Source organism: Amblyomma americanum, chromosome 7, assembly GCF_052857255.1.
Source record: "Amblyomma americanum isolate KBUSLIRL-KWMA chromosome 7, ASM5285725v1, whole genome shotgun sequence".
In the NCBI taxonomy this organism is placed as follows: Eukaryota; Metazoa; Arthropoda; class Arachnida; order Ixodida; family Ixodidae; genus Amblyomma; species Amblyomma americanum.
Genome location: NC_135503.1, coordinates 69,420,302 through 69,446,319, shown reverse-complemented (window position 1 = coordinate 69,446,319; position 26,018 = coordinate 69,420,302). Strand labels below are relative to the sequence as shown.

General features: G+C 44.3%; 1 protein-coding gene across 2 annotated transcripts in view; it reads right to left on the bottom strand.

Annotated features, from left to right (window-relative positions):
• LOC144099299 (neuropilin and tolloid-like protein 2) overlaps positions 1-26,018 on the bottom strand; it is a 235,049-nt gene that overhangs the window by 81,700 nt on the left and 127,331 nt on the right. For both annotated transcript variants that reach the window (XM_077632490.1, XM_077632489.1), the window contains one exon: positions 3,112-3,149. The gene's annotated coding sequence lies outside the window, so the exon portion shown is untranslated. The remainder of the gene's footprint in view (positions 1-3,111; positions 3,150-26,018) is intronic.

Genomic DNA, 26,018 nt, shown 5'->3' with positions numbered 1-26,018 from the left:
GGAGTGGAAGAAAAGGCGCGGTAATATCTGACCACCAGTCGCTCTCGTTGAAAAGGTAAAGAGAAGATAAGGTGAAAACTAAGCCAAATCAACAAAAAGCCTTCGAGGAAAAGTGCCTTTTATGTTGTCATTTTCCCGAGCGGGCTTCCAGGGTCAAGCTGTACAAGAACAATCATCTGCAAGATCAGCGCGGGGCAGTGATAGTCCCGGCGTCACTACAAGAACACGGTCAAAGTTAATGACCCGTGTAATAGCCGCTATCCCATTTTCCTAGAGGTCTGCGTAATAACGGACGCGGCGCACAGAAGTAATCTTCAATACACGAGCAAAGCAAGAACAAAAGGATACATATTGCAGGCACTCAGGACAAAAGATGCCATAGCTAGGCTTTGCGACATCGCTATCGATCAATAACAGGGTGAAAGAAAGAACCCGCAGTGCCCTAACAGTCTCGGAGCGCCGTTTATCATTTCATCTTGGTTTTTCTAGCGGTTCTCGCCATGAAGCACGGACAGGTCATTATGAGGTTCTTGGACGCACATTGCAACATGAGGCGTCCCCAAAGTCACAGTTTCCATTTTTCTGCACTTCTTCGAGCTCTTCCGAGTTAAAATTGTATTTGCCCTTGCATTCTCGGGCAATTTCTTATGCAATGATGGACGTTGCCACATTCGTTAATGTATATTACAGCATTAAAGGGGCTCTGAAAGGGGCAGTATGAAGTTTCGGTATGCCTATGATGTTAAAGCACGCCACTTCACGAATAATGTCCAGCAAGAATTTTTTAACGCTCTTCGTAAAAGCTGAGTTATCTGTTGTTAAAATTTGAATTTTCGAGTCTTCGAGCACTTCCCTCACCTCTCGTCACTTTGTGCACCCTGCAAGGTCGGCGCTTCCCGCCGGCCCCACCTCCGGCAGCGGAGCATCCTGACCCGCCGGAGCTACGCGGCTTATTGACCGTGGCCTTGGTAGCTGCCTGACGTCTGAAAGAATCTAACCAATAGCCACCTCTCAATTTGTACACGCAGGTGCGAGCGACGGAGGAGTGTGCTAGCATGGTAAAGTCGCTGGGAAGGGTTCGCCAACATTCGCGCGTGATTGTGGGTCCTTGCTTCGTGTAGAAATCTATTATTTCGCTCACGATTTCGTGACAACACAATGCAGTGAGTGAGCGAATTGATGTGGTTTCAGAGCCCATTAAAGAGAGCGGAACGCATGGCCTGTATTAGCAAGTAGACCCAATGCAGAAGGCTAGTAATACAGGCTGGGAGCAAGTTTTTGCGTGGTTGCGTGTCTGGACTTTCTTCCGTGTGTGATGTGTTTAATGAGATTTCTATTTTTATAGAACTAATCGAGAAGGCTTACTTATCATACTCTACATCATACAACAGCTGTATCTTGCTGGTACTCACCTACAGAGCAGAACCGTGGAGGCTAACGAAAAGGGTTGAGCTTAAGTTAGGAACAACACAGCGAGCAATGGAAAGCAAATGTATTGGTGTAACATTAAGAAACTGAAAATGCGCAGATTGGGCGAGGAAACAAACGCGGCTTAATGACATCCTAGTCGAAATCGAGAGGAAGAAATAGGCTTGGGAACAGCATGTAATGCGAAGGCAAGATAACCGCTGCTCCTTAAGGGTAACGTAGTGGATTGCAAGAGAAGGCATGCGTAGAAGGGCGTAGCAGAATGTTAAGACGGCGGAGGAGATGAAGTTTGCTATGATACGGTGGCCGCAGTTGGCAAAAGAAGGGGTTAATTGGAAAGACATGGTAGAGACCTTTGCCCTGCAATGGGCGTAGTTAGGCTGATGATGATGGTGATGGTGGTGGTAAGGACTGCCGCACATGTCGCCGCGGTTGCAACTGAGGAATTGTTCCGCAAGCGGGGAATTTCCGAAGTTGTTCTTTCTCAAATTTCCTCTCGTCATTCTCCAGATAATGTTGATGCCAATTGAAGAACAGTAATAATGTCAATCAGTGTGTGTAATTTGCTCCCAAGAACAGCCTTCGGTATTAGTGCTGAAAAGTAGTTGGTGTCAACTTGACAGAAACGAAAGGCGCAGGAGAAATTCTTACAAAAAAAGAGGGACAAGTGTCAGGAATAATGAAAAAACGATAGATAGGAAAACCTCAGGAGATGATTTCTTTGCGTACTTTGTCGTCACAATCGCTTCATTTTGGTAACTACTCTGATGTCGATGGCGCTGAAAACATCATAGAGGAAAAAACCTAAAGCCGACACCAGTGGCGCCCGCTTACTAAATCGTTAACTGTATGAATATTGGTCGACAGAAATAACAATACCAATTAGAATTAACTCAAGCTTTCCCAAAGTTTCTCGAATACTGTGGAGCGACTAAAATGCGTAACGTCAAGATAGTCATCGCATACCCGATTAGCTCGACGCCTGTTGTAAACAAGCGCAAGGACTTTATGAACACAGCTTGCAGAATTCTATTTGGTGCGCCTATTATGGACGAACCACACTGGTTAGCACAGAGTGCAGGCTTAATTCAAACACTGTAGACTATAAGCTTATGGATACAGATATAAATCTTCGCACAGATTTCAGAGCAAGAAAAAGTTTTAAGATTTTCTAATTACGGGGAATAGTGGTGCTTTCGAGGCACGTGCTCAATAAGCAAATAAGCACAGGAACAAATTTATCAGAAATAATTTCGAGAACGGCCGCAGGAAGGACGTCAGGAAGCAAGAAATAGCGAGTTTCGTTTTCGTTAGCCGTTGGTGATCAGCTCGGCTGTTCAAATGCGAAGAAGGGCCATCGCTTGCTCTTTTTGTAACGTACACCAATAAAAGGTGTCATTTACACCTTAAGTAGCTAATATATAAATTATTAATGGTACTGAGATTTCTCTGCACTTAGTCAACACTTCAAAAGCAGTCGTTGCCAAGAGAAGGCCAGAGCATGCGTAAAACATTCCAGGATTAGCAAACATGAAAGTTTCAAACGGAACCTATAGATCCAAGCTCTATGTCCAGTAGCCGGTATCTTATATCCACTGTGCCGGAGAGAATTTTGATGACATGGCAGGAGCAGGTGAAACTGCGCCCATGAACGGCACTCTTGCAAGATTGAGAGGTACTCACAGAACAGGCATTTACGTCCCCTCTGCTCACATTGCTTCCTGCAAAAAAAAAGAAAGAAAACAGGAATTAGGAATAATTACAATTTTCAAAACAGGTTATTTCTTTGCGTTTGTTGGAGTTGCGATGCTATTCACAACCAGGAATTGTTTCTTGAGACGCCGACGTAACACGGAAACAAAAAAGAAGCGCACCCTGGCGCATTTTTGTCCCTTCCGGCTTGCGCAGTACGCATGTAGGTCTTTTCCTTTTAGGCACTATTAGGATTTCTGTGTTTTGCAGCGCATTCCGTTGCCATTGACGTATAGGGGGCCAGCGTCGCAGCACCATTTCATTTTTTATTGTTTATATTCTTTTCAAGCTCACAGTTGTTAAAATGACAGAGTGCGTGCGAAAAACAACGGCAATGATCACAAAACGGTTGTCCGCGATGAAAACGTTCACAAACGCCCATAGCAGACCTCTGTGAACCATTAAACTGAACGGAGGCAGTGTATTTTTCGTTTTTTCTTTGTTCCTCATTGAATTCTATTAGTGATGGTAATAAACTTTATTTGGCTGCATAATAAGAGCCAGAGAGATCGACGGCTTCTCAAACCGGGGTCAGGTGATCCTCGATTGCTGAGCACTCCCGCTAGACACACCAAGACACAGGGGGTAGCCACAGGGCAATGGGGTGACTGAATGGCGAAGGTACATGGGAAAATTTAATGTTCCAGGTTAGCATAAAGGGAGGGATAGTTAAGACAAGACGGATCTGGACGGGAATTCTAAACAGCAGTAAACTTTTGTAGCGATAGCTACAGTATGCTAGCATTTCGAGCCTTCAGCGCGGCCACCCCGCGGCCTTTGGCGGCGCCGTGGCCACCGTGGCGGCGCCGTGCCTGATCATGTTGTTGGTCATGTGGTGTGGAGCAGCTGCCAGCGGCGCGGAGCGCCGGCGAAACCAAGGGGGGGGGGGGGGGGAGTGGAGAGGGGGGGAGAGATTGAATCACGTCCACGGACGAAGATGACGAAGGAACGCCCAGCGAAATGGAGCGGCGAAAGACTGACTTTGGAATTCAACTGAGCGAGTTCCACTCGGCCAGCTGGAGATATCGCATCACTCCAGGTTTAACCAGAGCTAAACCACAGCCATTTTGTTTGTGCAGCTCTGCTTCTTCAATTCTAGATTTCCTTCTGATATCACAAACAGGCTAGATACATGACGGTTGACAAGGAAATGTTATGAAGCGGCGTTTTATTTTTTACACCTCCTAGCGTCTCCTGTGGAACAATGTACACAAGAGCCGTAAATCACACCATCCTGAAATAAACTACGAAACAAAATTACCGGAGGCGTTAGTACTTTTAATTCACTCGGTAAAGGCAAATTTCTCGTAGGCATATTCGGTTCGCGATTGTGTATATGCGAGTTCAGTCACCCTCCGAACATAAGCCTCTGTACTTGCCTGACGTTTGCCGTTTTTTAAGGCAGATTTGCACTAACGTTATACCTAGCTCTCAGGATTACAATATTTATTTATTTATTTATTTATTTATTTATTTATTTACTTATTTATTTATTTATTTATTCCTCAAATGCCCCTTGGACAGGGGATTTACATGAGGGCTGGGCGACTTCACAGACGATTTCAAGGGTGGGTGGCTTCAAAAAAGAAAATTTCAAAGGCTGTCCTGAAATTTGTCGCACTGGAGTGGCGAACCGCTTCTTCAGGCAGATCATTCCAGTCTTTAGCTGTTTGTGGAAAAAACGAGTGAAGGTGCGATGATGTGCGCACGTGCGGCGGGTAAACAGACTTGGAATGACTGTCCGGGATGAGTGGCGGTGAGCGGGAGATATAACGCTGTTATCAATTGGAAAATGATGGAACTTATGGTAGAGAACGAGCCTGGCTATTTTACGTCGAGTTTTTAGATTGCGAAGATTTGCATTAGATTTTAGAGCTGTGATACTGGTATAGGAAGTATAGTCATTAAAAATAAACCGAGCTGCCCGCTTTTGGATAGATTCAATGGAGTTAGAAAGATTAGTCTGATGAGGGTCCCAAACTGAGCATGCATATTCTAGCTTGGGCCCTATAAGTGTTTTGTAAGCAAGGGTTTTTACGGAAGGGGAGCAGAATTTAAGGTTTCGCCTCGAAAGCCGAGAGTGCGGTTAGCCTCGTTAGATATTTTCGCTATATGAGAGGACCACGAAAGATTCTGTGTTAAAATAAGATCTAGATATTTATAAGATGTTACAGAGATTATTGCCGTGCTACTAAAAAAAATACGTAGGCACTACGTGAGAACGGCGGCTGTGAAAAGTAACTAATGACGTTTTGCTGACGTCTTAGGAAATCAACCAAGTTTTACTCCATTTTTCTACTGTTTATAAGTTGCGTTGAAGAATGAGGGCATCTGCACAATCGTTAATCGGCCGGTATATAACACAATAATCAGCAAACTGACGGGTGTTAGAAGATGAATCGTGAGGAAGGTCATTGATGTAGATTAAGAAGAGCAGTGGGCCGAGAACGGAACCCTGGGGCACACCAGAAATCACAGGAGACAGCGGAGAGGAATGGTTATTTGCGAAAACGAACTGATGACGGCCGATTAACAAATTACGTCGCCAGTTTTATACCAGGGTATGAAGATTTAGGCGTCAAAGCTTCAAGAAAAATCGATTATGGGGAACATTGTCAAAAGCTTTCTCGAAGTCTGAAAACAGTGAATCTACAGGTATGTTGAAGTCTAGGTGGGAGCTGTTGTCATTGATGAATAATGCAGATTGTGTATCGCAAGATAAATTCTTAAGGAATCCATGCTGACTGAAATGAAAAGTTGGTACAAATAAAAAAATTCATTATTTGGCAAAAATGATATGCTCCATCAGCTTAGAACAAACGCTAGTAATAGAAATCGGCCGGTAGTCAAGACATGATGAGGATGATCCTTTTTTAGGAACTGGAATGACCTTACCTGTTTTCCAATCCAGCGGCACCACTCTAGACGAAAGAGACTGTTGAAAAATGTACCACAGGATGACAGTGGTAATTCCTTTGGTGTTTTTGAGTACTTTGGCGTTGATGTCATCAACTACAGCAGACGAGGTTAGCTTCAGTGATTCGATTAATTTGCAAATGCCGTGAGGTTCAAAAGTGATATCTGGTACGCCAGGATGTTGAAGGTTAGGAAAACAAGAAAGATTGCCTTCGGGTTCTTTGGTGAAAACTGAACAAAAAGCAGAGTTTAGGGTGGTTTCAACTTCAGTATCAGGAATAGGAAGGTCGTTTTGGTCTAGTAATCTTATGGGTTTCTTCTTGTATGGGTTTATAACCTTCCAAAATTGGCGGGGGTTAGTACGCAGCATATCAGGAAGTGAGGTAGAAAAGAAAGTTCGCTTAGTTTTTGCAGCTAGAGACTGGAACATTTTATCAGCGCTGCGGTACTTTTTCCATGCGCGTAAAGTGTTACTTTCTTTGGCGATGCGAAAGAGTTGTTTTTTTTTATTGTTAAGGCGCTTTAACGTGTTAATGAACCAGGGGGAAGACGGCCTTTTGGTTACGGTAATTGTGGGAATATGGGCTTTGATTAATTCCTGCATTTTTGATTTAAAAACTAGCCAGTTATGTTCAACTGAACTACATGATAACGTATCTAGAAAAGAGAAACTAATCTGAGTTAACTTTTCATTGAAAGCGATGTAATCACCTCTGTCGTAGAGGGTTATTTTCTTCTTCACCTTTTTTGGGTACGCCATACGAGATTGATAAGTAGCACGAATTATGGCATGATCGCTGAGCTCGGGCAAAACAGTTAGCGCAAAAAGGTTATCAGGATGTGTGGTGAACAAAAGATCGAGCAGACTGGAAGACTGATTATTATGCCTTGTTGGGGTGGAGATAAGATGTGAAACGAATTAACGTAAGGCACGTGTTAAGAAATTCACTTTCGGTGTTGTTTTCCGACATTGTTCGTGCTATGTCCGACCACGTTATTGCTGGAAAGTTGAAATCACCGATCAAAAGAATTGGTGTGCTGGGAAAGAGATGTGCCAGAGTGCAAAGTGCGTCGTGGAAAAATGCGACAAAGTTTGGATCGGCGTCTGGGGGTCGGTAACATGCTCCTAGTATTAAAGGTTGGTGAAAAAGTTTTGTGCAAACGAACAGTATTGCCAACGGAGAGGAGATATCAATTTTAAAGCAGTGTAGACTACGGTTAGTTGCTTTTAACACAGCTCCTCCACGCCTCTCATCGCGATCGCAGCGGAAGATAACAAAGTTAGGTAAAGCAATCTGAAGTTCAGGATTGGCGATGGCAGAATTTAACCAGGTTTCAGTTATAATGACAACGTTGCTGTCTGTAGTGGCAACAAGGTTAGCAACTGAGTCAAGCTTTGGCAGAATGCTTCAAATGTTAGTATATAAAACGGAAAAAGGACGTTTTGGTGGTTGCTCTTCAGACCTAACTATGAGCTATGCAGGGCGTTCAACAACTTTCTCTGTAGAGGCATCATAAACATAGGTAGTGTGTTCCATGGTCAACCCGTCGTCATGGTCAACCCGTCTATATTTACCTTTGGATTTCGCAAATTCAACAAGCTTTTTGCGGGCAAGCCGAGTGTTCGGTTAATAGTCCGATGACACACTGAAATTGGTGTCTTTCAGTTTACCCGCGTTTGCCAGAATACGCTCTTTAACTTTGAAGTGTGCGAATTAAAATATTATTGGTCTCGTCTTATTGACGGCGAAAGAGCCAATCCTGTGTGCACGTTCAATGTAGACAGTGTGTAAATTGGTGTCAAGCTTTGTTTTGCAGAATTAAATCACCAAACCCTCGGCTTCATTCCAAGTTTCTTCTTGGCTCTCTGATATGCCATAGAAGAGAAGATTTGACCAACGGGCCCTATCCTCGAACGCCTCCATTTTTGACGACAGGTGGAAAAGTTTGTCTGCATTTTCTTGAGCGACAGATTCTACGTCATCTAACTTTTCTTTCAGTGCGGAAACAGAGGAACAATCTCATTCAATTTTTAGAAGCCGTTTCCAAATTTCTTTGAATTCCTTGTCATTTTGCGATAATTTTGCGTGCATTGCTTTCACTTCATTGAGTAATGATAGCTGCCCTGATTTTAATTCTTCAAGTGCAGACAGTATGTCACCAGTAGTTTCAGTGGAACGAAGATTAGGGCCTGGGTTTAATTCGACATCGCCCGACAAAATTAACAAAGATAGACAACTTCGGCACAGCCATACGTAATGGATAAGCAACAGCGTGGGCTCGGCAACGCTAAGAGCGCCCGGTAGCGCGTACGGGGAGCATATTACGCATGTAGGCGACCGCCAGAAATCTAGACCTAAACTGGTGGGACAATTATAGACGACACCTCGCTTCTCGCCTCTCCACACAGCTCTCATTACATCGTAAAGACATAATATGGACCTCTGCTGTGGTCTTACAGAATGGCGAGCAATGCTCGCTCTTTAAATTTTTGAAATATTTTGTTGTAGGTCTGCGCTACTTATAAAGTTATTATTTACAGAGCTGAGAATGAGCTACTATACAAAAATGTAATGATGTGATTGTTCCTAATTTCCTATGTAGGCGTCAGCGCATTAAATTTATGAGCGCTAAAGCATTAACAGTTACTTGACGTCCATGTCGTGCACTAACACCACATTTGAATTTTTAATTTCAAGGGTGCTCCTATGTGTCATGGTAGAAAATTCTGCCATAGTTTCAAAAACCTTTAAAATGAAATAAATTTAAACTCATTGAAAACAAGGTTCTTCACTTTCTTTTGCAGCCAATAAGTCCGCTGTTTCTTACACTCACCAGCTCAGTGTTTCGTTAAGCTATACGCTCCGAGACGGAAGTTATGCTCACTGCCGATTTCTGTATTGTAAACAATTAGCCTTGTTCATTTGATCGAAGTGTATACCTTTCGCTTCGGCAACAACGTTTAGATGCGCGTCAATTTTAGAATAAGTATTACTATAGCTACGCACTGACATTTTTTTTCAGTTAATTTTATGCCACTCTTTAACTTCGAGCACATTTTCATCCAATGCTCGCTGGTTACGTATGGACTGTAGTGTCTTAATACCACTGCTTCTTATCCTGGCTAGGAAGCTTCAACCGATTAATTTTGTGTAGTGCTGTGCAATGTGCTTCTTGAAATTGGTCTCTGTAGACACCACATAACTTCGTTTATTACTGCGCCTGTGAGATGCCTCCGTGTGATATGCGCCACGCACAATTCTGGACGCTGCTGATGTAGCCTCTTCAAGCACCAAATTTCGTGTAAATGCCGGAATAAATTACGCGCAGACATCAACTCATGATTACTGGATTGTCTAGTACGTGCTAAATTGATAGCAATATAGTTGTCATGTCGAAACCCCTCCGATGTGCGCAACGAAATTTGCTGCCTATCGAGTGAGTTCGCGTTGCCATGTCACTTCATCACAGGTGGCGACTTGGCCACCGGACTGCGCTGCGTTTTGCCGCCATGCCAGGTGGCAATTAAAATATTTAGTGAAGTAGAGAGGTCACGTGACCTTGTGACGTCATTACAACCTGCCCACTAGGTTGTAGGCAACATAGCTTCTCGACGGCGACCTAGATAAAGAATCGAAATGAAAAATCAGAAAAATCGTGATATACAGAAAGGCGTCACCATCACGGCGTAGTGAAGACCTCCAACTGCAGCTTGCATTCCATGCAACGCAGATGATGGACAAAAAATTGCAAAGAGACTGACGGAATCACACACAGAAGATGCAGCAGATGCTGCGAGAAATGTGAAGCTTAATGCCATCGTTTTCTACTCTTAAGATAACTTTAGAGTGTATACAGCACTCCGATTTTAACGTCACCAAGAAGGTAAAAGGGAGGTCCCATGTTTAGGCACTGTTCTGAAAATCGAGTTAAAATAGTGCTCAAACTAGTATTCGCAGACCTGAGTTGTAGCGGTAATAAAATATTTGTTCTGGGAAGACGATTCTTTTTCCAACCCGTGCCGAGATATCTGCGCAACCCGGAGGCTTAGCGATTCCTGTTCCCTTCGTCATTATCGAAAACTATAGCAGTACATTTCCGTGGCAAAGATCACAAGAAAACAAGAAAATCCCAGGACAACCACAACTGAATCAAATAAAATTGAGTAAAAATTATTCTGGGCATGGTGCAGTAAAATCAGGGACTGCGCTACTTTGCTGCTGATGTCGAAAACGGGTCACTATAAAAATGCAGTGTGTATCAAGTTTAAAATGAGGACAGGCCAACGGGACATTTCAATAAACCTTGCTCTAATAGCGGGGATGAGCCACCCACTATGCGAAAACGCCGAAGAGTTCTCGGGCATGCCGCATTCCTCAAGCATTTCCGCTAATACGCGTGCCATGCATTCCCATATTGTACATCTTGCGATCTAAATCTCGCTCGGGTGCACATTACATTCCTCAAATACATCGTGCTTTTATCCACTGTGTGTAGCTTTTTTTTGACAACGCTTCCAAAATGTCACATATTTCTCGCGTTGTGCTTCATAATGCTTTTTAAGGCTTAACTTTCCAAAGCGTCTCGGGCTACGAGGGACACCGTAGTGGAGGGCTGCGGATACTTTCTACCACCCGGGGTTCTTTAACGTGCACAGTACACAGGCCGGTAGCATTCAGCCTCCGTCGAAATGTGACCGCCACGGCCGGAATTGAACCCGCGTTTTTCGGCTATATCGTTCAGGTTGTTTCACATTTATTAAATTCAGGTATGTGCCGCTGCCTGTACAATATGGAACTGCGCACGAAGTTGCTCTATCTTTGTTATGCGCCGGACGAGAGAAACGCGCCTACTCCGCTAAAGTGATCAGGAAATCGAAATGTAATAGAATTGGATGGTGTTTAACAACTGGTACAGTGTCAGCATGGGTTTCAATCGAATGTACTCGTGATAACTTTAGCAATAACCAAAGCGGCTTCTTGGAATTCTGTGCATTTTACCTAACTACGAGATATAGCTCTAGCATACTAAGAAGCTGTGTTTTGTTCGGTGTATGCGGCAAGCGATTCTGAATAAAATGGATACAGCAAATAGCGCGAAGCGTCGAGCAAAGCCGCCCTGAAAACGTCTGCAGGAACTTAAAGTTACCTGCTGGCTTGTCAGTATAAAGAGCACTCGTCGCCGGGCTGTCATGGCTTCAACTGCAGTCTTCGCGTTCTCAGACAAATAAAGCTGCTTCAACACTATCCTTTGTTTACCCTCACTCAATTCACGAAGCAAACAATATTAATCACGCCCAATTGCGGGACTGCATTTCCATTTTCGTCTCCTGTAGGCTTAGCAAACATCTGGCGTGGAGAGCCTTCGATGTAAAGCTTCAATGAAATCCGGGCAGACATTGTTTTCGACGACGACGAAAATAGGGCTGCTGCAGCTTTCACCGAAGTAATAGCTTACGTGTGGTTTGTTGTGTTCGCAGCCACAACGGATTTAGGGCAGTTTCACGTGAATTGATTGCTTCAGGAAAACGTGTTTCCAACTTTTCAGAGGCAAGGAAAGCAAACAGGTGCAGCCGGAATAGAGATGCTCTTCGATTTGTTGTAAACATTTACGAGGTCGGCGTCGTTAACCGAACGGAGGTACGTCGGTTTAATAGGGCAAAAGGTTGCCTAACAGAAATTCGTGCTTGAACAAGCATTACAGATGTTACTCTTTTATTTCCGTGCGCTACTTCATGCTAAACAGTATTATGTTGGTCATGGCTTCACATTTGTAGAACTGTAAAATCTCTTCAACATGACTGATAACTTCTGTTGTGAAGCACACATAACTCTTTCGACCTTCCCTCGAAGAGCGTGTTTCAGTAGTACATTTTTTTCTTTACAAAGTGACATCGATCGTCTGTTTCGATCCTATGGCATGTAAGAAAAACGAGAGGAAATTAGAGCTTATTTTTCAACCTAAAGGTGTTTCGCTACACTAGGGAGAGGGCGAATTTTCGTTACATAATTAGAAACAGGCGTAGTTATGGAAAGTTGAAACGTAGCTGTAACAAGCACTGTTCAAACTAAAACGTGTGTATGGTAAACTATCATCAGAAGCAAGACCATCCAAAGCACAACTTCAGTTCAGCGCCACTTGTTACGAATATTGAATTATTGTTCGACTGCATTTATTTCATTTCCCATCGCGGACGTGAACATACCTTCTTGCCTTGCTCAAGCTGAGTAATAAAGGAAATGAACGTGCTTCACATCAATGAGTCCTGCAAAAAAAAAAAAACTTGTTTAAATTCTTGCCTAGTTGCTTTCACGTAAGACCAGCCTAAACTTCGGAGTGTTGTTATCGACGTCGCGCGCGGAATTCAAACCCCAACTCGCTGAGCACTATATCCAAGGCAGAGGGGATACGTGCGCCTTGAGAAATGCGTCAAGCCCATTTATCAGGATGTCCCGACGTCCGAATATGCTTGGGCTGAGTTGGAGTTCAGTGGTCAGGCGTGCCAACACTACGCGCTGAGCGACAAAAAAAAAGAAGAGAAAAGAAAGCGACTAAGCATGGCCACGCAAAAACACGTTCGTGTGGTTCGCGCAAGAGCAGCAGCACCGTATGTGCCGTACGAGCGAGGGCCATTTTTCATAAAGGAGAAAAACTGTTACGGCCGGGCGGCGGTGGGATTGGAATCTGGAAAGTCAGCGCGCGCAGGACTGCGTACGAATGAAATTGAAAAGCTTAAACAAAAAAAGACTATGCAGTGTGCGTGCGTGCTCACGTCGAGAAGGTTCCGTACAGGAATCCCGGACTTCCGCTGGGCGCTAACGCACCTTTTTATTTCCTTTTCTTTCGCGCCCTCATTCGTCGGCGTCAACATGCGACCAGCAAAACTCATTCGGACAAGAGGAGAACCGTGGCTGCTCTCCGGCTGCGAAACAAATGAACTCAGGCTGCGCACAATTTTTCAACTCAATCTCGGCGCGCGCCACTCGACAGGCGTGCACAGGCACCGAATAAGAGCAGAGTGGCTACGCGAAGGGGCTGAAAGGGGGAAGGGCTGCCTGCAAAGGGACGAAAGGGTTGGCAGAGGGCATCGCGCCATCTGTTTGACACAGCGGAAAAAACGGGAGAAACACAGATTTTTCCGGAGCCGCCAGCATAAGAAGACCGAGAGGGGAGAAGCCAGAGTTGGACAGTTCACTTATTCGCGCCATGAGCCACGCGTGTGTCGCGTGCGCGTCACTCTCGGCACAGCACAGCAGCGAAAACAACGACTGAAGCATTTGTCAGCCTTCGCTGACGGCACGTGGAGCCAGCGAATGCTTCTGGACTGAACTTTAGTGCGGTGATTTTTTTCTTTCGTGTCTTCTTTGTTACCTGCATGACGAGCAAAAAAAATTGAATGTGTTTTACTCACAGAGGACCGAGTTGGGTAAAGTGTGGGACTTGTATATATTGGCCGCCTCTGTTTAAAAGTGCACTTTGCAGTTTTCATATTGATCGCTTTTGTCGCAAAAAAACGGCTTTCGTGCGCTCTCGTAAGGACCTGCGACAGAGGAAAAACCACGACGGTCATGCTCACTCACTGGAGAGTCTTTTCTAAGATCCCGGAAACGAACATATTCGTTAGAGTGATCCATGGGCGGGGCTAACCACAGAAACAAGCGTTCGCTTCCGCAAAATCGGCGAGTAACGAAACCTTTGAAATACAGCGCGTATCAGTTGTAACACTGAAACCTCTGAGTTCCAAACCTTCTAAGGCTCAATATTTTTCGTCATTTTTTTTTTCATCGAACACGCGAGGACAGTCTTATCAAGCACCATATCATATGTTGATGTGCTTTATTTGAACAATGACTAATTTCGTGTTGCTTTGTGTTTCATATAGGATCGTTATGACTACTAAGCATAAGGCACGAATAGAGTATGGAAGGCACGCTGTCCTACTCACTGTATTACTTCTGTTCCGGAATAATTCATCAACAGCGAGCGTAAGGCTTTCTGAAATTGGACACAAAAGCATGCCTAATGGCGCATTGCTGCTATCAGTAAGCTTGAAATTCATCTAACACACTCTATTTTATATATTACTACTGAAAACCTACGTATGACTTTTTTCATTATTGCTATGGATGCCAATGAAGTGTTTCGATTTGCTTGTGTTGAAACTCCCCCGCTTATCTTGTCAGTGGGCTTACGATACGTATTCCTTTTTTCTTCGCTTAACGTAATGCTGTCTGCGTGTCTCCACTTCAAAATTCTCAAGAAAAGGAAGAAATCCCAGCGCAGAGAAAGAGCACGATGAACGAAATCTTCCTGAAGCGAACGTGAAAGCGTTTCGCTCAAGTAAAGTGTTCTTCTAAAGCCCCGGGTCAAAATATGCAAATGCAAGTGAAGCATTCAGATTTTATGAAGGAAGGTCAGATAGAAGCGAAGCCAAGTGTTCATCTCTGAAAGTAGAAATTCCACATATTGAAAAATGCAAGCGTAGGCAGGAAACTCTCAACATTTTTCACGTATGATAGGAGGAATTCGCTTTTGTAATGTTCTATATTGTAAAATGCTGTAAGCTGAAAAGCGTTTGAGTGATGTCCATGAAGATGTTTACGAGGCCGCGAGCATCCGAACTCCTCCAGTATTCGGGTTGAAATTTTGTAGTAGCAGCAGCTGCGCAGTAAAGCTAAGTTTTGTGTGCCTAAATAGTATTGGTGTGCATTTCGTGTTTCAAATATACGAATCGAATATGCGGTTCAAATATAGTTTGTAATTCTCTTCAAGCGAACTGTATTTTTGACGGCAGTGCTGGCGAATATGTGATACGCTGAACATCAGTGCCAGGTGTTATCTGCTATGATGCCAAACTAGCTCATCATCATCATCATCATCATCATCATCATCATCATCAGCATCATCATCATCATCATCATCATCATCATCATCAACAACAACAACAACGACAGCATGAGCACACCCACTGCAGGGCAAAGGCCGCTCCCATGTCTCTCCAATTAACCCTGTTCTTTGTCAGCTGTACCCACCCTATGCGCGCTAACTTCTTAATCTCATCCGCCCCCTGACCTTCTGCCGCCCCCTGCTATGCTTGCCTTCTCTTGGAATCCACTCCGTTACCGTTAAGGACTCGCGGTTATCTTCCCTTCTCATCACGTGCCCTGCCCAAGCCCATTTCTTCTTCTTGATTTCGGCTAGGATGTCTTTAACCCGCGTTTGTTCCCTACCCCGGTCTGCACTCTTCCGGTCTCTTGACGTTTCACCTATCATTTTTCTTTACATGGCTCGCTGCGTACAACAGCTGTATCTTACCGGTACTCACCTACGAGGCAGAAAGGTGGAGGCTAACGGAAAGGGCTCAGCCCAAGTTAAGGACCAACTAGTTCACCAACACGCCACCAGTCGTTGTGGCGTGTACACTCCTCTTGTCCATTGTCTTTTGTGACTGTTTTTTTTCTTCAAGTTACTATGAACCAACTGGCCCGCATTTCAACCCTTCTAGCTCACTCAGGTGATAATCTAGGACTTCTCATCGAGAGAGTCGAAAGGCATCAGGAAACATTTATTGGTTTTGGGTGCATTATTCTTTATGTGATCTGCATTTGAATATCCTTACATCCTTTGTCGTTCACCTCTTTATCCTCTGATCATCGTTACCCTAGTGCAAGGTAACCAACAGGGCATGCTATTCCTTCCTCTCTTCTTTCTCACTATCTCTTTCTCTGTCTGTCTCTCTGTCCCTGGAAAAGTTGGTGCAGAGGCTTGTCGAATTCGGTATAGCAGCACGTGCGGTTACGAAATCTAAAATCTTACTGAAGACAAAGCTCCCGTAAGAGTCGCGGTATACGGCTTTCACTACTACCACACTAAGACTTAGAGCAGCGCGTCTAACTGATTTGTTGGCGCTTCTCGCGAGAACTAATTGTACGCTCTTCAGAAAATTTTCTTCCAAATATAGAAATCAAGCGCGGACTTTTGCGTTGAGCATCTATCACGAATTCTTTACTCACAACTTCTGATGGCGTTTTCATGCACTGGCTGTTCAAGTCTGTGCTCCAGACTGTGGTATTTTAAGATCTTTTGACAAACATACATTAAAGGAGAAAGTTGTTTTTGCAGGATCTGGACAACAATGGGCTGTCACCAGCAAAACAAGAAACTATGGAACTCAAGCACTACACTTTGTTCTACCAAACATTTCAAACAAACCTAGCATACGCAACACGAATATACACACTTTACGCCTAAATGGATCGAAATGTTTTTGTAGAGGAAAATAAATGGAAGCCCAACTCTACAAACCTTCCTTCTCGTTACTGCAAAATGAAAGAATACTTTTGTCTCATTTCGTTACAATTTCTGCAACGCGCACTTTGATTTTATATCTCACCTCGTGTTCGTGCTTAGCAGTCCCGTACGTGGTTGTGTGCTGCATCCATGTCTATGTGTGGGGCCTCAGACATTCTCAAGTTGCTGCTTTTCATCAAAGGTTCTTTCTTTGTATCGGAATGTGAATAAAGATTTATGCTCTATAGCACAGTCTCCCACACTTTGCCACAGGAGCTACGAAGTTCGCATCGGCACTGTTGCTCAACGCACCATTTACGGAAGCTTTACTATTTTTATTTCATTTTTAGTACATACTGGAGCACCTACAAGGGCTATCGCAGGAGTGGACATATACATTATAAAACTACAGACATGGTAGCAAAAAATTTAAACATCAAAGTTGAATACTTAGGGAAAATAGCACGAACTTGGAGCATGGGTAAAGTAAATAAAGAGATTACAAATCAGTTATGGCCTGTATAAATTTATCTATAGGGAGGGAACGCACCGGTCTGGGCAATATATTCCGGTGTTCGATGGTGCGCGGAAAGAAACTGCATTTAAACACATTAGTGCGAGCAAAGTAAGGAGAAAAATTAAGATAATAACTTCTGGTCGACGATGGTATGGCACTCGTGATGTACCTGTCACTTGAGAGTCGATAGTGCGAGTTATCGACACAGTGCTGAAACTTTAACGATTCTATTTGCCGGCGAGTAGCAAGGGTAGTGATTTTTAATGATTTCAGGGTAGAAGAGGGTGAAAAAATCACTACGAAATTTGTTACCTATGAAGCGAACTGATTTTCTTTGTATGGCCTCAATTTTCTTAATTTCTGTTACCATATAAGTATTCCATTCGAGTCAAGCATAGTCGAGAATTGGACGTATTAGGGATTAAACATTAGTAACCTGGTTTTTTCGGAGCCCGAGCTAATGATCGTCTAAGATACCCTTATTTTTTGGGGGTTCTATTACTGATGAAGTCAATATGTTTGGACCATGATAAGTTGAAAGTAAAAATAATTCCTAGATACTTGTATTCGGGCACCCTTTGAAGGGGTATATTATGAAAATAGTAATCAAAAACCGTCGAAAAGGAACTAGTGATGAATGTCATGACAACAGTGACAACTTTCACACCACTTATGGAAGCTAGAATATGATTCATTAATGCGAGAATGATCATCTGAATAGTGAATGATGTTATATAAAACGCAGTCATCATCGTACATGCGAATGTTCGAGGTGATGTTACAAGGGAGGCCATTAATATATAACAGGCACAGTAAATGTCCTAAGACAGAGCCTTGTGGCACACCAGATGTTACGGGGGCGACTAAAGACTGGGCTGAACTGCAGTTAACAAACTGCAAGCTCTCAGAGAAGAAATTTGTGATCCAGGTCACGAAGGTTGAATTCTTCAATATAAGATTTACTTTGAACATTAGCTTAGAATGAATAACAGTGTAAAATGCTTTTGGAAAATCAATGAAAAGGGCGTAAATTTTACAACCACAGTCCAGATTATGAGCAATGTCATGCATGAATTCTGTTAATTGGGTAGATGTGCTAAAACCTCGCCTGAAGCCATGCTAAACTATAAATAAAATGTCATTCGATTCAATAAATTGTACGATGTGTGTATGGATGATATGCTCAAGTATTTTACAAAATGGCGACGTAAGCGAGATAGGCCTGTAGTTTTCAAGATGTTGATTATTGCCTGACTTAAATAACGGCAGAATTTTTGCCAAAATCCAGGACTTAGGGACACTACCAGAACTAAGAGATATAATAAAAAGAACATGTAGATAACGAGATGTTCATAATGAGTATCTAACGAGGAATGCATTGGGGATTCCACTAGGCCCGCTTGATTTATTCACATATAAATTCATGGTATTAATCAGAACACCCTCCAGGAAAACTGTTACATCATCAATTGAAGATGATTCGGCATAGAGGAATGATGGAGTGACTAAATTGTCAAGTTCGAAAGACAGACTGAAAGAATGAGTTAAAGGCGTCTGAAAGGTCTTGGGATTCTCAATTAATTGATTGTTAACGATAAATGAATTCGATAGAGTATCCTTAGGAAGGGTCATAGACCGAAATTTTTTGGGGTTGCTGATCAGTAAATTTTGCAATTGAACACGAAAATAAAAATTTTAGCAGAATTTGTCAGAACACGGAGCTCTTCTTTCGCTTTGTTAAACTGGGCGATGCTTTCAGGTTTAGAACATGATCTCAATGACCTTAACCTTTTTATCTGACGTGACAGATGCAAAATATCCCGGCTAATCCAGGGAGCGTTTAAGTTTTTATTTTTAGTTTAACAGAGACAAAACGGTTAATGCAGGTTTTAACAGTACTCTTAAAAAAAGCAACTAAAGTGTCAACGCCACTTGTTTTACTAAGCACTGAAAATTCATCGAAACGATCAGCAAGACCGTTAGTGATCGAAACATGATCGGCACCATTGAAATCTGGAAAGGACGTGAAGGCATATCGCCAGTTATGAATGGGAAAATTAATCGAAACTAGGACTGCTTTATGATCCGAGATACCGTCTAATATTTCACATTTGCATTTGTAACCTTTCGCTGCGAGATTGGAACATGGGAAAACTAGGTCTAGCTATGCGTCATTTCGAGTTGCACCATGGACAATTTGTGAAAGACCAAAGGTTGTAGAAATATTCAAAAGTTCAGTACAAATAGAATTGTCTTTACCAGTAGCACCTAGGGATGGCCAATGAATGCCAGGGGCATTAAAAACGCCCATACACACGAAGCTGGATGCAGCAAAATTATTTTCAAACATGAACTGATACCGATTAAGCAAGTTGTCGATATGAGAGGAAGGTCGGCGATAGAAGCTACAGATAACGATGGAGCACTTTGGGAAAATTATTCTGCACCAAACAGATTCCGTATCCGAGGGACTAGGCAAAAGACTAACCTTAAGGTCTGATCGGACAAGCAGAGCAACGCCCCCTCCTCTTCCCGCTTGCCTATCTGCACGAAATGCAGTATGGGGAACTTGCGCTGAAGTCTGCGGTGCCGATTCCAGCGCCATAACACACTGCATAGCGAGAAGAGCAGGCAGTTTTGGGTAGTATACTCTTAGTACTTTTCCGCGCCACCTTCAGGCGCTTATTGGCGTGAACCTCTGCGCTCTGTGGAAGGCACACGTGCCGTGCGTCAGTTACCTGGGCTACGCCGAGAGAAGCTAGGCAATGAATGCTGTCATCGAAACGTGGGTATCTAACCGCGCAGAATGTGTTCTCGCGTTGGCAGCGGCCCACGCGGCTGACAAAAGCAGTTTTTAGTCACCGAATGGAACATTTGCAGCGCCTCCTTGGGAGCGCAGGTTCCTCATAACCAGACGGAGTGAATTCACAGTCGTAGACTCCATCATGCAGCCCAGTTTTAGTCGTGCCAACAATAAGAGGTGAATAGACAGAAGTGAACGAGAGTAGACTTACAGATTTATTGATGACGCTTACTACATTATTCTTCTATAGGGTCAGGCTTTGCACGGAGTTACAAGCAAGTCATTCAGAAGGCATAGCGGGCGGAAAAGACTGCGATGAAGTTGACGGACCAGCTTTTGGCGAGGCCGATGGCGACACGTCTTGTACACAAGGATTATCCGGATTATTTGGGGTACCAGAAAGCCTAACCAAGGAATTTGAAGCGTGATCCCAATCGTACCAAACGTTATCAATAAACAACGTTCTCCAATAACCATATGTTAACTACAATGCGAGGACTTTAATAACGTGCAGCGGCGGGGAAAATCTCGAATTGGTCAAATTTCCTTTTCCCAGTCCCAGTCCTGATGACTCTAGCCAAGCCGCAATGTGTCTTCACCAAACCCTCTTAGCCTCTACCACTTCCTCTTTCAGAAATCAAAGAATAAGGTCCCGCCTTCTAGCGCTGCTGCTGGTGGTGGTGGTTGACTAGTCTTACAGTGGTCTGTCGGCAGTTGCTCCGCCTGAGTCGCCGATTTACATGATTACGTCTCTACCACTGTTCTATGGAGTTACTTTCCAGAAATCTAGTCCTGCGGTTCTTTCTGCTAAGGGCGGCTTGGTTCCGGGTAAGAAACTATTCTCAATGGCACATGGAAGCAACGCAGGAAAGGACATTACGTCGACACTGGGCATGTGAGTCACCATTTTGAACACCAATTTAAAATTTAGGACAGCATGGCCAAATTGAATAAATGTCACAGCGAGTTGCTAGAGAAACCGTGACAAGTGGTTTTAGGAGTCTCCATGATGTCACTGCTATCAGCCTCTCTATCAAAGAGCCCACAATAGCGCTGCTAATAAGAATGTTTCGCAGCAAAAGCTATCATTTGTGGAGCAGGATACAGGGGCGGCGAGCTATGGTGCTCGGCTGGCTATCAAACATCCAGTGCAAGCAGAGTGCGTGAATGCAGGCAGAGGCAGGCAGTAAGCTAGATTTCGCTTACCATATGACAGACAATGGCCGCTATGATAAACCGAACTTTGCATTACATGTAAAACTGTAATATTCTGGGCTTCGCTTTAAGCAGGCCGATGTAAGCACACTCTCCCACCCAACGAGCTCATGTGGTATTGGACAAAGCCGAATTTCAAGGGCCAGCAGCAAAATGTTGGGGCTTTCGCGCTGATTCCCGCGACCAAAGCGCAGCCCAGCTGGCATTCGTCGTCGTTATTCACGTCGTGGGACTGCCTAGGTGCTTCATATACCCCTGTAGACGGTTGCTGCTACTGTAGTTGCCGTGTTTTCAAGCATTAAAAAACGTTTCTACATATTTGTGAACACCAATAGTTAGCAGTACCGTCACCTCGCCCCAGAAAAATGCACTGAAGTGCCTCTTTTCGCGCATCTCTGCTGCTGAGCTGCTCACCGGTTTAGTCAGAAAAAGATGGGCTTTCAGATCGAGGGATTATGCCCTTTTCCTTCTCCGGTTTTCTTGTTCTGGAGTCACTCTTCCTCACCTTCCTCGCGCTTACTTTTTTTGCCCCACCGAGAACACAAATCACGCCCGGCAGCGCAGAGGCGCAGCCTGATGAATTTGCCCCAGGGCACGCATTGACGCACGCCGCTAAGACTCGACGCAGCTTTCGACGGCGCACCGACTTTTTTCCCGACTCTTGGCAAAAGTGGTTCGGCGCGTGCGCTGGCTGGTGCGCGAAAAGACGGATTACGGCGTACTGGGGAGCTGACGGGGCTTCGCCGACTTCGAGGCTAAAAACACTTCGCTCGCTACGCAAGCCGTGGGATCCCGAGGGTCCGTCTAGGCGCCTCGTCCAAAGAGAACAGAGTGCGGGCCCGGCGGCGTTCTCTTCGCGTTGCATTAAGGAACAGTCAGCGCACGGACGCGTGGTGCAAACTGCTGTTGGAGGTACTTGTGCGGGGCCGGATTTTGAAATGGGAACATTAGCGCCTTCTTGAGAATAGTTTCCTTCATCCATGTTATGAACGCGTGGCTGGTATTATTTCCTACGTTTACCTCCAGGGCTGCTTCATTTCACCCTTTTCTCCTTATCCGCACATTCTCAATTTCTTTATGAACTACCTAAAACTTGAGCCTGGGGAATGTTGAATATGTAATGGCGCAAGCTATTTCACAAACAACGAGGCGTTTTCAAAACCGTCAAAAATTTGGCGCTGTGTGAACTTAAGGCTTTTTCGGCACTAACCGATACCGCCTCCGCCTGATTTTTAGGGCTCTTGGCGGTTCACCTTCATGTATCACGGCGCATCTGTATTGAAATAATCAGGTTGGTAAGAGATTCAGTGAGAAAGGAATTAAATAATGATGGTATATTTACCTAACATGCCTACCCCGCACCAGCAAAAGCGTGCATGCGCAGCCTTGAAAGAAGCTGTTCTCATAATCCTGCGTCAAAACTTTGCTCTTTATTGGCATTTTGCACTGTTCTACTTGACTGAAAAATTTGAAGAGAGCAGTGCAGCTACCATTGTGGAAGCCGCGACATATTAAAGTGAGAAAACGCACGTCACAGCAGTCAGCGCGAAAAGAATGTCCGCCACCGTGGAACTCGGCGGCTGGGAGTGCGCCTGTTTTGGTATCTATGCTTTATTACCGGCACGTAATGTGCTGGCCAATAAGCAATCCTCCCCTCTTCCCCGCAGTCTATATAAGCTGCACTTGTGCTCAATTTTAATTCCAGCCGGACAAGCCGGTTTCGCTAAATGCACCCCTCTCCCATTGCCCTTTCTTAATCTTTCCCATTCGCTAGTCATTCTGCCTAATCTGCACGCACCATGAGAGGGAAGCACCAACACTTTTCGACGACTACCACATTTTTGTTGCGGTCGCTGTTGTTGGGTTCTGATGGAGTAGGACATACCCGCTACCATTGGAAATCAGCGAACAAATTTTCAGCCTCGTTTTCTACAAAAGATGCTGAATCATAAATAAGTGATCGCCAGCTACGCCACCAGCTCGAGCTATGACGTAAGCCACTGGTCCCCGTATGTCGCTCCACAGCGCGGACAGGAAAGTAACAGAGGCGTTCAGATGGCTTGTTTTTCAAGGAGGGCGATGTGGATGACACTGAAATTTAGTGGGCGGTGCTGTGGAAACGGCCACTGCAGTACCTTGGCTTGTCGTGCCTTCACATTCGCCTTGTTTGCAGCGTCCCACTTAGTGAGCGGCGCCTTGCGGCAACCATAGGTCCTCTCGTGCGTATGCAAGGTTGTCGAGAATACATGACCCGAAAGGGCTGTGCCTTCTCCAACACTAGTTTTTGTCTCTTCCCTTCGAAACAAACACTCGCCTTTGTCAAATTCCTGCGTTCCAAAGTTCCAGCAGTGAAAGCGGTAAGCTGTTTCGCCACCACCCATCTCATGTAGCAGTGCAGTTCACGAAGCAGAACAATGACAACTAATGATTTCAACCCCGTTGTCTCTAAGGATTCGCGCTTCGTAACGCCTTTGATGCAGGTTTGCAGGAAGACAGTGTCGCACGAAAAGGAAGAGAGAAGTTATTGCATCTCTTCTGTGCTGATAAATCCAAGTGCTGATAAAGAGGTGGGTTTTCAGCAGCATTAGCACTCTATTGGCCGCACAGTCCTGGATAGCAGCATTTTCCCCAAGACCGGTTAGACTGGCAATGAGGCCCTACAGTAGCTGATAATATTACTCCACCACCGCACAAGGAGCAAACAGTTCTTGAAAATGCTTGATAAGGCAGTCTAAAAATTTCTGTACTTGGAATTTTGTATAGTAGCGCCGAAGTGGTTGGTCGTATTTTTTTTTTCATCTGTGTAGCGCAACTTCTTACCGATACCGCTAGACTCCGCAAATTGAAAAGAATAATGAAGCGTTCTTTTTTTTTAATTTGTAGCAGAACGTGCAACTCAATTTTCGCAGAAAAAAGCAGGTTCCTTTTGGCCTAAATGGTTTCAAACTTTTCTTTCTGCGGAAGCTGTAGAGACTCGGTGGCTAGCTATCTCTGTCCAGTGTGGTTTTGCCCCTTTTGGAGACCCCGCCGCAGCCTTCGCTACAAAGTAGGATGTTCCTGACCAGACACGAATATATTCGGTGGCAATATTTTTTTCTCCATGCAGTGAAAGTTACAGGGGGTGGAGAGTGTAACTGTGTCACTCCGCCAACAGTTCGGCCGCAGGACGACCTTTTAGCACGTTGCTCGTTGCGGAGTTGCTTCGCTCTCTCGATGGTGTACATGGCGCCATCTACGGAAGCTACGTGCAACCGGACGTAGGCAAAAAAATTGTTGCGATTAAAAAAGTTTTGCATTCATTGTGCAACTTGAAAACATGCAGTTATGTTAGAAACATTGCTTAAAGTAACAAGTGTTACCATCATTATCTTTTAAGAGCACACTCAGCTGCAACCGAGGGCTTTATTCTGCAGCGTAGAACGAAATAGCGTGCTTCGGCTCTCTAGTTTTGTCGAGATTATTAAGAAAGCTTGTCATAGAGTATAGTTCGCGCTTACATTTTTATTGGCGTGCTCCGGCAATTTCATCCGCTGAAGGTAAGGAGTCTGTCAGCATTGATTTCCTCGTGCTTCTCTGCATTCATTTCCTTGCATATAATGTGTGCAATATTTGCGAGCGAATAGCTGCTAAAGAAATAAAAAAACACATGAATGCGTAAAAAACTCCTATTTAGCAAAGTATATTTTTCTAATGTGAAGACTGCAACCTCATTTCACAGATTTCAGCATCGTCGCTAGTTGTCAAATAGTAAATTGTAGCCCTCTATGCTTTATGCTCTCTTTCCGTCACTATTCTATTTCAAGAGCGGTCACCTACGTACAATGACCCCAGCAAGAATTTAATTGACGAGCTTTCTTTAAATTTCGGTGACGCCGTTCGGAACGCCTGCTGTTGACGTCACTTCAGTTGATAACTGAATAACGATAAAGTTTTGGCAGTGAACGAGTAGACACGCAGAGCCCTGAGTTCCGAAGATGACAATTCTTTCGAAGCTATGTAGGAAAATAGGCATAGTTTTACGTAAAAATTGGAAGATGTCAGTGAGACAAGGGCTTCTGTGCGTCCCATTGAAACACAGTGATTTTTGAGCGTTAATGTTTGGCACGAGCTACACGTTCAAGCCGGAGAAAGACTCAATCTGTCGCTCTATTTTCGCTGCCTGCTTTCGTCGACGGGAGTAATACCCTACCGGGCACTATAATCGCAAGCCAATCGGAGAGGTTCTGGGAACTCCACAGATTGGGGATTAAGAGCTCGCGGGGCACACTGCCCGGTCTAATCCTGACAGAGGCAAGAATCCCCACGATCTTGCTGGTGCTGACAGAGCTGACAAGCCTAGTATTAACAGCCCGAGCTATGAATCATTTTGTCTGGCAATAAGCCGACGTCCAAACGCGATTTCCCTGGAGTACACGCGGAGGAAAAGAAGTGCACAAAACATCTAGAACTCTTCATGTAATATTTATTTCGGCGAAGCGTTTCGCAAGCCTCTTTGTTTGGCGCTCACTGCGGACAGAGATCACAGAGCACGTCTACAGCACATCAAGAAAACTACAAACGTTTGCTCTTTATTAGTTGGTGCCAAGGATGTAAGCGCATTTAACTTTTCTTTTAATAGAGAAGGATATTAGCGGACTACCAGCGAAGCGGAACCTAAAGATTTGCCTTTTTCTCTTGGTAATGGAGATCGAGTTATTCGAGAAACCAATAAGATAATTAAAAAGCCGCCATATAAGTTGCCATGGCAAAGTAGCAGTTAAAACGCTTTCCCACATCTCGCCTCATAAATGCACCCAGCCATGTGTACTACTTGTAGTCATGCATCCCACATCGACCACTTGACAAGAGCTGATATTGTGCCATGTTCTCGATATATGCTCTGCATGCGGGAAAACCATACACAAGAAGGCGGAGGAGAGCAGGTTAAAAAGGTATGGGCCGCGAAAATCAGCAACTTGAACTACTGACCGTCAAGGTAAAGAACAGTTAGAATGGTACATGAAGAGTAATGCACACAAGCGTTCAAGCTGAAGGACAGGACAAAGTAGAAAACGAAGCGTCGACGAGGAAACACAGCAGCCGTCACCTCAGAGCCGC